General features: G+C 47.6%; 1 protein-coding gene across 3 annotated transcripts in view; it reads left to right on the top strand.

Annotated features, from left to right (window-relative positions):
- Window positions 1-15,079, top strand: part of LOC146829915 (butyrophilin subfamily 2 member A1-like) — a 193,064-nt gene that overhangs the window by 28,712 nt on the left and 149,273 nt on the right. For 2 of the 3 annotated variants that reach the window (XM_085604184.1, XM_085604186.1), the window contains exon 2: window positions 3,865-3,949. The gene's annotated coding sequence lies outside the window, so the exon portion shown is untranslated. The remainder of the gene's footprint in view (window positions 1-3,864; window positions 3,950-15,079) is intronic. The other variant, XM_085604185.1, reaches the window with a different exon arrangement.

Genomic DNA, 15,079 nt, shown 5'->3' on the forward strand with positions numbered 1-15,079 from the left:
AAGACACTCAACGAGCAACTGACAAACTTCCACCACGCAAACAGCTCCAGGCAACCGGCACCAGACCATCTTCCACAGTAATCACACCACTGCAACCGTCATCATTGCCACCACCAACGACAACTTTGCCCTGCTCAACAATGGTGAGACCACCCCCTTGACCTCTTAACGGCATTCTACACCATGTGCTACCACACTGTCAGCTCACACATCTCCAACACTGGTATCCAGAGGAGGGCCCAGGATTAAATCAACAAGTAGCTCACCAGCAAGGCCAAGGGAGTCGGTCTCCACCCTTCAGCATGTAGTACACTGGGGTCATCTGGCCCATGCCCCAGGGCTCATCTCTCAGTATCACGATCTTCAATGTCTCCATGACCCCCCACTCCACCATCACATGCACACACGACCTCATCATCATCTCGTATGCCATTGACACCCAGCTGCTCCTCACCCTCAACAAAGACACAGCCATTGCCAGATCCAACCTTCAAGAAGGCATGAGATCTGTTGACGAATGGCTGAACATCAGCCACCTGAGGCTGGACTTGGACAGGACTGAGGTCATCATCTGAGGATTGTCCCCTTACGGCTGGGTCAAATCCTTGTGTCCCACCGGCCTGGGCACCGCACCTGCACCCAGTGGCCACGCACGCAAGCTGGTGTTCATCATGGACTCATCGCTCACAATTACCATGCAACTCAACACCATCTGTACCTCATGCTGCAACACCCTCCGCGTGCTGCAAATGATCCACAGATAGATCCACTCCAAGGCAAGAGAGACCGTCCCCCAGGTCCACGATACCATCCGGGTCAAATACAGAACCGCCCTCTACGGAGGAACAACAGCAAAACTGCAGGAGAACTTGTCCACATCCAGGGTGCATCCGCACACCTCATCTTCAACATCCCCCGCCCCAGTCACATCACCGTCCACCTGAGATAGCTACAATGGCTCACTGTCTGCTGCAGGATCCCCTTCAGACTCCTCACCCACACTCAGGAGGCAGTCCACAACCCCAGACCCAAAACAGAGCTTGGACGTGTGTCATCCAACACCCCGTTGGCCCAACTCCGTGCAGCCCACCTTGCCCTGGCCACCATTCATCACATCCACATAAAAACTGCATGCAGGAGATAGTTCTCCCAACTCGCAAAACAGACCTAGGACTCCCTCCCTGGGCACCTCAACATGACCCACGACCTCTACACCTTCATGATACTCTTCCAAATTGGTCTGTCTGAGCAGTATTGCAAGCCCCTCCTCAGCAGCTTGAGGCCATCACGGGTGAGTATTGGGCTCCATGTCTGTATTTGGTGGTACATTGTGACCCATGTGTGTCCTCGACCGGACTCAGATCCAAGTGTATGGATGGCTGGAGTTAGTTCCACACTCAGGCATACTTTGACATATCCCCACACGTATGTTGTGGACTCATGCTAAATGACTGCAACATAAAATTACAATTATTAATTTTTTTATTATAGGTCTGGTGTATGATTTGTGCACAGAAAAAGGTGCAATACAGGGACCATAGAATCCAAAGTTCACAGGGGGAGATGGGATCCTTGGCATTTGAAGTCAGCAGAGTCCAGACCACAGAGTTTGGCATCATTGGTCAGACTGTGACCAGCAAGTCCATGTGGCAGATAATGTCAGTCAATGAGGTGATGCTGTCGCACATGAAGGCCAGGTGCCAGGCCAGGTGACCTGGGAGATGTGGATGGGCCGCTGCCTCTCACGGTCTTTTCCGTGGACGACCCACCTTCCTCGGGGGACCCTCAGATGTAGGCCTTGATGATGCTTGGGACGCTCCATCGAACGAATCCTCCTCCTCTTCCCTCCCTGTGGCTGGTGGTGGTCTTCGCCTGGTGGCACAGGGAGGGTTGCCCATGTTGTCGGCGATCCGACGGAGTGAATGGCTTATGTCCCTTTGCACCGCCAGGAGCTCAACCAGTCTTGCCTCCATCCGTCCTTGGTGTTCTTGTTGACTGGCGTGTTGCTCGGCCTGCTGGTTCTTCATCTATGTGATGGTCCCCTTTATCTCTGTGAGGGTCCCCACTACCTGGCTGAACTTCCTGGTGTCACGCCGGTACGCGTCCATGATGTTGTCTATGTGTGACATACCGGTCCCTTCAGCTGGCTGGGCAGGTTCTCGCCTCTGCCTGCCTACACTCCCACCACCCCTGCCAACACGAGCCTGGGCTGCCGTTGTGGGCACATCGGGTCTACGGGACCCCTGAGGGATGGCAATGGCGGTGTTGTCTGCCTCCTCCTGGGTGCCTGGCGCACCTTCTCCCTCCTGGTCAGTCTGGCTCAGTTGTTCGCTGCGGGCACGGCTCCTCGGTGTCTCCTGGGATGTGGCAGGAATGGAGGTGATGGTTGGTACAGATGTTCCTGAACCTGGTCCTGCAGGGGCTTGGACACCAGAGGGTCCAGGTCAGTCTGGGTCATCCGCGGAGTGTTGAGAGGCGTCGCTGCCGGTGGGATCAGGTTCCTCCTGAGCCTGGGACTGTGATTCTTCACCCCCATTGTTGGGGGGAGACTCATCACGTTGCCCTGTGTGTGAGAGACAGACAATGTTAATGCTGTTTCATGCAACATCCATGTTTCATACACATTCAAGTTGGCACTGTTCCTCCAGGTAGTTGTATGTGCCTAGCATTCTCCTCACTGTTCACTTGGGGATGGGTATGCTGCGGGGGACAGATTGATATCTTCTCCTGAGTCTTTGACATGTAGATTTTGGCTTGGATGCTTCTTCAGCTATGTATTGGTCTTGTTGTGTTGCATGTTCATTGTGACAGTGGGTAAATCCATTGCCTGTCCTGGGGGTGTCTGCTTGTGTAAGGGGTGTGTGTGACAGGGCCTGCTGGTGGGTGTAGTGTGATTTGGCACTGGGGCTCCCAGGTGATGTAGCTGTCCCCCCATGGAGCATGCTGCCATGACAGTGAGTGTGAGTTCCTGACCTAGATATCTGACCTTGTTGTCTTGATGTTTGTGTTTGCACTGGTCACAGGAGGGCCTTGTGCTGCCTACACCAGGGCCAAGTGTCAGTTATCTTGTCAGTACTTTCCCAGTCCCTGTGCATTGCGCATGGTGCATGGGTATGTACCTGGGCCATATGGGATGAGGGCAATTGTGTCTGATTCGGAATTCAACAATGCGTTTTGTGACACCCACCCTCCCAGCATACTGGACATCCATTCTTGGGTTAGTGCTTCGTGTAGCATGGGACATAGCATGGCCTTGCTTTCTCAATGGGGCATACACATGTTAGTGGCATTAGCGTTGTTTTTGACTGTGGTTCTGGCCGGTGAGGGCTTGGGGGTAGTTGCGTTCATTTTGTGTAGTTGGGGTGTGGATGCCATTACCCCCATGTTACATAACACTTCACTCTGTCAGGATCTAAATACTTATTGCTGTCTGAACCACACAGGAGCAGAATGATGCTCGATCCCAATACCCTTCTCAGAACCAACCCTGCTAGGTCTTTTAGTATTCCATTGCAGGTAAGTTCTAAGGGGGGAAAGGGGTTGGGACAGGAGCAGAATGATGCTCGATCCCAATACCCTTCTCAGAACCAACCCTGCTAGGTCTTTTAGTATTCCATTGCAGGTAAGTTCTAAGGGGGGAAAGGGGTTGGGACAGAGAAGAGACTGCTCCAATATTCTGCCTGTTCAGCTACGTCTTCTTCTTCTTCTTACAGGACTGCAACATTAACATGTATACACCTTTATTTACTGTGCCTTTTAACTTACTGATTTTTCTATGGTGTATATATAACTTATCTTACCAGAATGTTTACTGAAGCTTACTTCTCTTCTACTGCTCATGTTTTCTTTGCTTGGTTGTATGAGAAGTCTTCACTCAAATCTCTTTTCTTTTCGTTCTCAGGTACAATCTGCACTTGATCCTGCTATTCCTTAATGTAAGAAAGATAAGGTAAGTATTTATTGCTGTATTCCTAATTTACGTATTATTTGGGTTTCTCTTTCTTTCTATTAACTCATTGTTAAGAGACTGGAGTGGGCCTTGAACTGGGGTTTCTGAAGTAGGATGACTGGTTTTCTATCCTTAATTAGTTAAACAATGCTTCAGAACTTAGGTTAATGGTTAAAATGAAGCGTTCCTTTTATTCAGGCTAGTTTTAATGTTTGCTGGAAGCACAATTTATTCTGCCCCGGGTTTTAATGTTTGCTGAAGAGTTAATTTATTCTGACCACAGAACATTACTGGAGTTCTTTAACCCCTTCCATGCGGGGCGGATTCCCCCGCGGTGCTGACCGTTACCTGCGCGGGCGTGGTCATGACGGAACGGTTCCGTCATGAGCACAGCTCAACCGACGCTCATGACGGAACCGTTCCGTCATGAGCGTCGAAGGGGTTAACTGGGCCTTCACTTATTTATCTTCAAACCTAACACGTGGCATGAGAAAGAAATATGCCGCGCTTTTGACCCTGACTGTCACCTTTTAATTAATTCTCTGAAGCGGGAACAAGTTTCAGTCAAAGAAGACACGGTGTGTTGAAAGGTCACGCCCGGGTCTGATAGATTCTGGAACAGTTGAATAAAACAGCTGATTCAAAAAGCGTTTTATTTAATCTTCTCGGCTAAGGAAAGCAATTACTGAAAGGTAGTTCCAGTTTTCCAACAAAGGAAAATATATTATTACTTTGTTTCCTTTTTAAATAGAAATTTACCTCTGACACGATAACCTTTTCTCACAGAATGTTTTATTTTAGCAAAATATAGTCGACGAACCTAACCCCTATTTTATAGCAGCTACCCTAACTGACTTCCACGACGCTGTGGAAAACAGGTGCTCTTCCAATTATTTCTTCAGTGAAGTGCGCAGTGGAATGTTGAAGCACACTTCACCAGGTGTTCTGAAGCCAAAAAGACTAGACTGCTAACAGCGGTGTGCTGTTGCAGTATGTGCATGTTGGCAGCCAACTTTGAGTTCCATTGGTGCCAACAAGCACTCTAGCTTGAGGGATGAACTGACCTTTGATAATTTAGTAGGGGGGAGATGGTAGCCAGCGTTGCGTTAAAAGGAGGAAACCTCCCGTGAGTCCTAACACTTTTCTAACTCCAAACCCTACAAAACTCAGGAAAAGTGCTGGATATTAAATCATAATATTTTACTATTCTAACTCCACACCCAATAAAACTCAGGGAAAGTGCTGGATAGTAAACCATAAAAATGTACTATTCTAAAAACAAATTCATATAAACTATAACCAATACATATTTAATATACACTATTTCATTTACAGTATTTTAAAATATATATCCTTAAAAATACATATAAGAAAATAATAATAAAAATGTTCTTTCTACATTTAAATATAAAACAAATAAAATAAAACAACAAATATAAAAAGATCAATTATTAATTTTTTATCAAGTTTAACAAATATTTAAATAATATTTTAAACTATTTCATTAATAATAAATAAATTCTAAAAAATAAAAACATTTTAAAATTGTAACAAAATATAATATAAATAATATAATAAAATAATATTTATATAAATTTACAATACATTTTTAATGAAAATCTGTCGAAAATTTACATTAATATATTTCCTCTCATAAGAAAGTTTTATTTTCATATATTTCATAATTAAATTTGTACATTTCAAATATATTATTAATTAATTGCCACATTTTTCATACATTATTTTATTTATTTTTTAATTTAAAATATTTGAAATTATTATACCAATTTTACAAATTTGATGTAATTATTTGAATATCAAATTATCATTTTCAATTAAGATACATAAGTTTGAAAATTAAAAATTTCCAATTTCGAATTTCTAAATTCAAATTTATATTTTTCTAATCTTTATTTAGTATAACAATTTTGACACAACATTTTTAAATTACTACCCACCCTTATTCCTTATAAACCCAACATCCTGCTCCTAAAAAATTTACAAATTTTTAAATTTAACAAAAAATAATTCACATTTTTAAATTACTACCCACGCTTATCCCCTATAAAATAAACATCCCGCTCTTAAAAATAATATAGAAATTATAAAAAACAATATTTTCACATTTATTCTTTCCATAAAAACATAAAAGAATTAGAAAATATAACACAAAGGGGCCGATTCCGATTCGGGTCGCAAAACGTACCGACCAACAGACACGGACCAGAGCCGTACGACCCATGCAGTACGATGCAACACGTGTGAATTACAATCGACACGTACGGAAACAAGCCGTACGACCGAGCCGTAGGGAAAATAGTGATCGGCCTGGAAAACCAACGCGGGTTTTACCGACCGACACAAACCCAGAATGAACCCGACCAACACGTACCCGCGATGTCTGACCCGCGCAGTACGATGCAATGCATGTAAAACCAGACCGGCTCGGAGACCAAGTCGCACGACCGATACGCACAGAAAACCGGGCCCACAAGTAATAGAGATCTCTTCGACCGATGTGTATGAAATACAGAAGATAGTCAGCATGAACGAGGCAGAAAAACCCGCACGAGCCAACATCAGCGTCCGTCTCGGTCAGAAGAACGTCTCCTTCATGCCTAAAAAACCCAAAGGCAAAAAGACAAAAAAAGGACCAAACAAGCAATGACAAAGCCAATAAATATCAAATAAAAAAAACCTGGGACAAAGACACACCCACAACTCCACCGATATAAAGGACTTCAATCACTACCATGATCCCTTGCAAATAGGAGAGACAGCCAGCAGCAAACACCATCACACAGCAACCACAGACACACTCACAACTCACCCATCACACAACTCAAACACCATCAGCACCTCACCAAAAGCGCTCACACATACAGCTAGCTAAACCAACACTAACCCGCCCTTACTTTCACCCTCACACACACATCACTCACCACCACCACCCATCACCATGCCCCCAAAGAAGAATCCAAAGTTCACAGATAGTGAGTTACAAGTGCTGGTAGACGAGATCATCAGAGTAGAGCCACATTTGTTTGGTACATTGGTCCAAAGGACCCCCATGTCACAGAAAACAAAGATGTGGGCAAGGATTGTGGACAAGGTGAATGCACAAGCACCAACGTTGCGTACAAAGGATGACATCCAGAACAGGTGGTAAGATGTGCGCAGGAGGCTCATCGAGAAGGATCACACCTTGAGTCAGCGCACTGGCGGTGGCCCTCCTGCCAAACCAGTCTACTTCAGGACCTGGGAGGAGAAGGTGCGGGACATTCTACCACCAGAGAGCGTCCATGGTCTAGCAGACATACCAAAGCCTGGTGAGTACACAAACATCATACCCAAGATTGTGTAGGAAGGGGAGAGTGAAACCACACACCGTTAGCAAAGCCACAGTAACCAATAGATAATTATCCCAAGATATGTATGCTACTTAGACAAACTCAATACCTGCCATCCCATAGTGACTTGGAACTGTGTCATGACATGTATCAACCTACAAACAAATAGAGCAAGGCAGTGGCACAAAGCCAAATAAACACTGCCAGACAGTTTGCCACCACAAACACACTACCTCACAGTGCAGCTGACTGACAGGAAGGAATAGTGGAGATGCAGGTGAAGTGAGTGTATCCAAAAGCATGATGGGGTTTGTAGTCACAGATAATGCTCTGAATCCAAATTGGCCCATCAAGATCTCTCCGAACCATGCCCACATCACAGGGAGTGGAAAATGACTGACAAGATGGCTGACACTGGGTCCTGCTGTGGGGAGCACAAGGCCCTGGTAGGGGTTGTATGCAAATCAGAAGCAGGACACCACTGACTGACATCCTGAAAGACAACTTGCACGTCCTCCAATGGAAGCACGTTTCATGGAGGGATGTCTGGCCGGGTGGGAAGGAGGACTGACAGCTCTGACCATACTTATCAGCATGTGGAGACACACCTTCCCCTCAACACAAACTCCAAACAACTCACTGGGTAGAATGCATTGACCCACACCTCTGTGAAATATCAGCAAAAGATTCCCCGTACTGGGTGCTGCTGTGTGAAGCACAGGGGCTCTCTTTGGACTTTTAGGCAAACGAACACCAGGATTTCACAGTCGGCCATCTTGCCATTGCTGTCACACCCCCTCACAGGGAAGCAGAGTCAAGAGGGAGGAAATATGGGCATGCTGCGAAGGGGGGTATAGCCAAGAGCATGATGGGAGTTCCAGTCACAGACAATCCACACCCACCCACATGGCCCAGCAAGCAAACACTGATCCATGCTTGCCTCACAGGGAGTGGGAAGAGACTGACAAGATGTTTGACACTGGGCTCTGTTGTGGGGAGCACAAGCCCCTGCTGGGAAATGGGCAACAGCAAACACAAGGATTTCACAGTCCGCCATCTTGCCATTGCTGTCACACCCCCTCACAGTGAAGCAGAGTCAAGAGGGAAGAAGTATGGGCATGCTGGGAAGAGGGGAGTAGCCAAGAGTATGATGGGAGTTGCAGTCACAGACAATCCACCCCCCCCCCCCCCCACATGGCCCAGCAAGCAAACACAGAACCATGCTCGCCTCACAGGGAGTTGGAAGTGACTGACAATATGACTGACACTGGGCTCTGTTGTGGGGAGCACAAGGTCCTGCTGGGAAATGGGCAACAACAATATCAAACTCTGTCTGTGACAAGCTGGAAAAAAGCAGTGTACAGGCAGGCATCTGTTCGTACAGTAGAAAATTTCATGTTTGTGAACCATTGATGCCTGTAGAAACATAACTTACATTGTGTGTCTCTTCCAAACACAGGTAGTGCTGGGGACCCTGCACCAAATGAAGAGAATTCCCAGTCCCAGACTCTGGTGGACACTGAGCTCTCTGTTTTGACTCTGTCTCTGTCCTCTTCGGATGACGGCGACCAACCTGGCCCCTCCGGTGTGAGTCATCATACAGCACCAGCAGAATTAACATCTGCACCCCCTATACCCACGCCTCCAGCATCTGGAAACCGACAGGGCACCCCCGCCAACACGGACAGACGAAGGCCACTGAACACCCACTGCACAGGGACACAGGACCCCCCTGAAGCTACAGCAAACACCACCGGCAACACCACCCAAGGGGTCCCAGTGTCACCTGTGCGTCCTGCCACTGGTCCTGCCCGTTTGGATAGGGGTGCTGGGAGGGGTGGGAGGCAGAGGGCGGACCTTGCAGAGGAGTCTGGAATACATAATGACCCCCAACTGGCACGCATCGTAGATGCGTACCTGGATAGTACCGGAGGATTTGGCCAGGTAGTGGGGATCCTCAAGGACATACAACAGGAGCAGGCTGCCCACCATGCCCGCATGGCGGCAAAGTGGGATGCCCTTACTGCGATGCATTGGGACATACTCCAATGCCTCTGCCAGATCAACACAAACCTTTCTGCACCTCCCTGTGTGGCCACAACATCTGTTGCAACACCATCTGACAGTGCCACAGGGAGGGAGGAGGACTCTGGCGGAGAGTCCCCTGCACCGCAGAGGCCTGCACCTGAGGATTCCCCGACCCAGGAAGAAGAGGGGTCGTCCGAAGAAGGACATGTGAGAGGCAGATGTCCCAGCACATCCCCCAGGACCTCTAAACCTGTTCTGGACAATGTTCTTTGTGCGCAATCCGTTCACCTTGTTCAATCGCACACAACTCGCCCACATGACATGGAGGGTTTATGTTGGTCCAATGTAGCAGATGACTGTGGACTTTACTCTGGACATTTCATCTACCAGCACTTCCAACTCTAATGTGAACTTTGGATTCCAAAACCAATGTACAGCACCCACCATCCTGTGCACTTTCCTCACACATGTTCGAAAATAAACTCACCAGTACACCATACTTGCCTCTGTTGTGATTCCAACTTGTCATGTGTCATGGAGATGTCGATCTGCTACACAACACAGTGCATGCCAAATACTGCAACAATGCGACCAACGTTAGGTGAGTCATGCTGATGTGACACATGTGAGGGAAGCGTTCTCTAGATTTAGAGAAAGTCCCTCTGGGCGCAACTTAAGAAGGATCACTCAAATGTGATTTTCACGTGGTTGTTGACGGTGTAAAGAAAATCTTCAAAACGTTGTAAATGAAGTTCAAATGATCATTTATTCATTCATATGGCGATGAAATTGTATTCATTTCAATCAATTTGCAGCTTTATATTCTCAATTTTCATGTTTGACTATAATTATTTCAAACATCCCTGTAAAGGTTGTGGACCCTCGTTAAATATATATAAGTTTCCATTTTTTGTTTAGATTTCCCATGATGAAGGACTCAGTAAGAGTCCGAAATGCATTAGGATGTTAAGTTGCGCCCAGAGGGACATTCTCTAAATCTAGAGAACGCTTCCAATGTAGTTATTTTCTAAACACTCCCTGATCAGAGAGTGAAACCTCTGTGGCACACTACAACTTCTTTCAAACTTTTTAAATAACCACATTGCAGTGCGTGTTCAATCTCCTTTATGTCACACATGTGAGGAAGACACACCACTATGGCAACACAACACATACTCACCATGGCCATGTTACTCATCCCACACAATGATGTTGACCTGAAACACATAGGCATGCCCAAACACAACAACTATGCACTGCCATTGGTAACAAGTCCACAGGTGAGGTAAGCAAATGTCACTCAGTTGTGGGAAGACAGACAACGCACCTAAAAAAGCATTGCACAGGTTCATTACACATCAGCAACATATTTATCCAAAAATAGTTGCAAGGCAATTGTACGTTACGGTAGACACACGGTCATAGAGTGTCTGAGAATTGTAGTCCAGGGGTGTGTGGCACATCACTTGATGTCAATTGACTACTCCCACACTGGTGTCGGATTCTGGGTGTTGGGGGTCAGTGTTGACCAAACAACAGGTAAATTACCCCGTGAAGGACAGACACAAGACACAGTCAAAAGCACAGCAGAACAGGAGAGAAATGCAATACACATGCACAAAACATGTAACAGGAAACCTACAGAGAAACAAGTTAGCAGTACTACCCTATTGTGGAGTACACACCACCTGAATGGACACATCACTGCACGCATCCAGTCAAGTGGCATACAGACACACTCAGACAGCAACAAAGCAGCCACAACACATTCCAGGCTAAATCCAGGCTGACTCCTTGTCATTTGATAATGGACTGGCAATTGGCCTTTTGTTTGAACGAACGTTTAAATTTTCATATGCTGAATAAAGCTTTTTTCTTCATCCTTGTGAACTTTATTTAACTGTACATTAGGTTGATGATGTTTAGCATGACCTTGCACCTGTAATGCTTGGTTTCCAATATTGAATACTGAGGTGTTGATTTGAGGTACTCCATGTGGTCCATGAGATATGTATCCTATCCTGGTCAGTATCCATGTCATCCTTTGCAGCTAACTGGGTGTGTCATGATCAACAATTTGTGGACATCTCTGTGAACATTTCATTTGCATGGTCACATCTGTGGCTTGCACCCATGCACATATGATGTGCTTCCCATTGTCCAATATGTCTATTTCCCCGACTTTGGGCGCATCTCCACTGGACCTGCAGGTGTGGGCATCATTTGTATAGGAGCAACTGGGTTCTCTGTGCAACATGCTGTACATATGTATTGAGTATGTGCAGATGACTTAGGGGAGACTCACGTACCCAGGCTGTTGTGACCAGAGCCTACATTGTGTAGTAACTGATGGCTGAATGACCAAGTGTTCTGGTGACATGAGTGAGACGTGCTGTGACTATGTTTGGCACAGCTGGGCTTCCACAGGAGTTGGGTACCCTCAGGCTATGTCACGGATGTGTTGTTCCGTGACATAGCCTGGGCCCATGGTGTGTGTTGTGTGAGCATGTGTGTATGTCCACATCCCTTTTCATACACAGGCAGTGTTCCCTTGATATGTTCCTGTTGTTTATGCTTGCTGAGTGGTACTGTGTTCATCCCACAACTTTACCAATGGGCTAAAATAGGTGTGGGTGCATGACACACTACTGTTAATTGGTGTTTCATCATTGGGATTTTTCAGTTCTGATTTGTGGTGATGTTGTGAGACGCAGATGGGACACAGTCAGGGGTCCCTAAGGCACTTGTTAGTTCACAATATCATGTAGTTGTCCCTAGGTGATACCTTTCAGTGATTGAGACATGTATATGTGTGTTTGACTGCTCCCACTTGTCTGGTTCAGGGCTGCAATGTTTGCAGGTGTCAGCATGTGTGTCTTGTGGTTCTCATTGGCTTCTGCATTGTCCTGGGACTGTGGGAGGTATTCTGAAGTTTTCGTGAGCTTTGACATCATGGCCAGGTACCGCATACTGTGCAGTATGTCTGTCATTCACTAGGGTTGTGAACTGTCCTTGTGTGATGAGTCTGTGCACCTTACTTCCTCCCAACATTCCTGTGTTTGTCACAGGTGCATGTGCAATGTCACCTGTCCATGTGGGCTTCACAGATGCACATTGTTGCAGTACAGGGTGTGTGGTGTTGAGGGTGGACTGATGTAAATGTTTGCATGGATGGGCCCCTAGCTCCCGTTTGTCCATGGATGACGGGCCATGCTGAGTGATTTGTGTTTGTATAGATGTGATGTATGCTTGTGGCACAGGACACATGTCTGGTTTTCACAGTTTGTAAGACATCTATCTTTGTCATCACAGTGGAGGTGTCATGCATGATTGTGTCACCCCAATGTCTGGTCCCTGGGGGTGGTGCTGTTATGTGTCAGTCTCTTGCTGTGTTAGTTTGTGTTCCTTCCAGCTTGTGTCCCATGTGTCTGTTGTGCTCCCTCTCATCTCATAATGCCTGATTGCCCACTAAGGGTGTCCCAATGATGGTTTACCTTTGTATGGCACTGTGTCCACATCTGTGTCACTGTGGTTCAGCCCCCCTCATGTGTTGTGTAGTTGCCTGGGCATACTGAGACACACACACGTTGTGTCAGATGTGCAGTGTGAGGTTGCCTGTTTGTGTTTGTGCATCTGCATCAGTGCATTGATATTGCTGTTGAGGGCCATTGTCTGGATGCTGTTTTTGTGATTTTCCCTGCTGTTCCTGTGAGTCATATCACATCATTGTGCACATTCATCCTGGTTGTTAGGTGTCATTGCTGGCATGGAATGGGAGTTTGTGACCTGACACCTACAGTCTTCACAGGTTGTTTTGATTGGTGTGTCTATTTTCGAGATGTGTGTATGCTTTGTGATGGTCACTTCTGCTTTTGTGTCATTGTACTCTGTTTGCATTGTCAGCCCCCATGTTTTCACAGCACTGTTAGCCTCACCACATCTCTGTGGGTATGGGACACAACCACTAGTTTGCCCCAAAAGTGTTTCATGTGTTGGGACCAGGAATCATACATGCTGTTTGGCATTTGCAGCTTTGACCATGATGACACTTACCTTTTGGTCACTGTGATGAGGGGGGGTTAAGACCCCATCACCACAATGCTCGACATTTGCTGCAGTTTGGAAACCCACACTTAACTTTTGTTCTACACAGTGAGGGGGTTTTCTTTTACATTGACACAGTGCTATAGTGATGCTTGCCTTGGGTAGGCCACACTCATTTTTTGGTCACACATGTGCTGTTAGTTACATTGTATGTTCGAAGTCATATCCACTGTTGTGGGCATTTGTCACAGACTACACACTGTTGTCATGATGTTAGGGGGATGTATTTTGCTGACATACCTAATGTTGGAGCATGATGGATGTGAGGCGCATTACCCATCCTATGGGTGGGGGTGGCAGGGCTGATGGGCAACATAAGCCCTATGAGTGGGGATGGCATTAGTGCTGGGCAACAGGTCCCCTATGAGTGGGGTGGCAGGGGTGATGGGTAACATAAGCCCTATGAGTGGGGTGGCAGGGGTGATGTGCAACATAAGCCCTATGAGTGGGGGTGGCAGGGTGATGTGCAACAGGTCCCCAATGAGTGGGGGTGGCAAGGGAGATGGGCAACAGGTCCCCTATGAGTGGGGGTGGCAGGAGTGATGGGCAACAGGTCCCCTATGAGTGGGGGTGGCAGGGGTGATGGGCAACATAAGCCCTATGAGTTGGGGTGGCATTAGTGCTGTGTAACAGGTCCCCTATAAGTGGGGTTGGCAGGGGTGATGGGCAACATAAGCCCTATGAGTGGGGGTGGCAGGGGTGATGTGCAACATACGCCCTATGAGTGGGGGCGGCAGGGGTGATGGGCAACAGGTCTCCTATGAGTGGGGGTGGCAGGGGTGATGGGCAACAGGCCCCCTATGAGTGGGGGTGGCAGGGGTGATGGGCAACATAAGCCCTATGAGTGGGGGTGGCAGGGGTGATGGGCAACAGGTCTCCTATGAGTGGGGGTGGCAGGGGTGATTAGCGACATAAGCCCTAAGAGTGGGGGTGGCATTAGTGCAGGGCAACAGGTCCCCTATGAGTGGGGGTGGCAGGGGTGATGGGCAACATAAGCCCTATGAGTGGGGGTGGCATTAGTGCTGGGCAACAGGTCCCCTATGAGTGGGGGTGGCAGGGTGATGGGTAACATAAGCCCTATGAGTGGGGGTGGCAGGGGTGATGTGCAACATAAGCCCTATGAGTGGGGGTGGCAGGGTGATGTGCAACAGGTCCCCAATGAGTGGGGGTGGCAGGGGTAATGGGCAACAGGTCAACTATGAGTGGGGGTGGCAGGGGTGATGGGCAACATAAGCCCTATGAGTGGGGGTGGCAGGGGTGATGGGCAACAGGTCTCCTATGAGTGGGGTTGGCAGGGGTGATTAGCGACATAAGCCCTAAGAGTGGGGGTGGCATTAGTGCAGGGCAACAGGTCCCCTATGAGTGGGGGTGGCAGGGGTGATGGGCAACATAAGCCCTATGAGTGGGGGTGGCATTAGTGCTGGGCAACAGGTCCCCTATGAGTGGGGGTGGCAGGGTGATGGGTAACATAAGCCCTATGAGTGGGGGTGGCAGGGGTGATGTACAACATAAGCCCTATGAGTGGGGGTGGCAGGGTGATGTGCAACAGGTCCCCAATGAGTGGGGGTGGCAGGGGTAATGGGCAACAGGTCAACTATGAGTGGGGGTGGCAGGAGTGATGGGCAACAGGTCCCCTATGAGTGGGGGT

This window comes from Triturus cristatus, chromosome 5_1, assembly GCF_964204655.1.
Source record: "Triturus cristatus chromosome 5_1, aTriCri1.1, whole genome shotgun sequence".
Taxonomy (NCBI): Eukaryota; Metazoa; Chordata; class Amphibia; order Caudata; family Salamandridae; genus Triturus; species Triturus cristatus.